Consider the following 1,027-nt stretch of genomic DNA (forward strand, 5'->3'; position numbering starts at 1 on the left):
GCAATATTTGCTACTCTGAAGTACCAAGGGACTAGGCTCCATAAATATGACTGACTTCATGGGCTGCCTGTCGGTCTTGGTACATGCAGCTGTAATACCACCACAGTCTGTCCTATGTTCTGAAATGTGTGTATCTTGGCCATGATGGCAAAAGTGTTGCCAGTTTGTCACTAGCCCTGCAGAGCTCTGCCTGTCTTTTTTCCTTTCTTCCCCCTTCTCCTGCTCCCAGCCAATTAAATAAATGAGAGGAGGTTGAAGTTTTGATCACTGTCTGAAATGCATGTTGACTTAGATTCTTACCACAGATTTGGTTCCTGAACTTTGGGTTCCCTGTATCTTTCCATGGTTGGCTTTGCTTGTATACTAAAATGGGTGATGTTTATTGTAGGCAGTACATGGACCCTGTTTCCCATAGCATCCGGGAAAGTTTAGTCTCCAACATCTCCATGGTGGGTAGTTAGCCTTTGAGATAGGATTGTCTTTGTCCCTTTGGGCTGAGGACAAGAATGTAAGGAGTTGGAACACTTGGGAGGGGAGGGGAGGCTTTGTTTCAATGGCAGACATGCCACTGATCAAGTTAGTTCTGTAGGTATTTAAAAGTGGAGCAGAACTCCGTTTAGTTGAAGTAAAATTGTGATGATTGTACAAAGCATTACAAGTAGTCTCTCTAGCAACTTGCCTTTGATTTTCCTCTTACCTACAAACAAACAAACAAAACCCAAAACCATTTTCAGTGTCTAGAAATGGGTAGTTAGAGAAAGGCCGGAAGTATAAACTGTCCTGAATCCAAAGATATCCTGTGGTCTCTGAAGTTCTTTTCATGGCTTGTTCTCCAAATTGTTTAGTCTCTAGTGAAAATATTAATTCTAACTTCACATGTAAAGTTTGTAAAATGACGGCTTGCTTGAAAGGAGAAAATCGTACTTATCCCTGCCAGCTTACATTGTTGGGATTTATCGTCTGACTCTATAGTTTACTATATGTCAAAATAACAAATGGAATCCAAACCCAGTATTTATACCATTAG

This window comes from Sphaerodactylus townsendi, linkage group LG07, assembly GCF_021028975.2.
Source record: "Sphaerodactylus townsendi isolate TG3544 linkage group LG07, MPM_Stown_v2.3, whole genome shotgun sequence".
Taxonomy (NCBI): domain Eukaryota; kingdom Metazoa; phylum Chordata; class Lepidosauria; order Squamata; family Sphaerodactylidae; genus Sphaerodactylus; species Sphaerodactylus townsendi.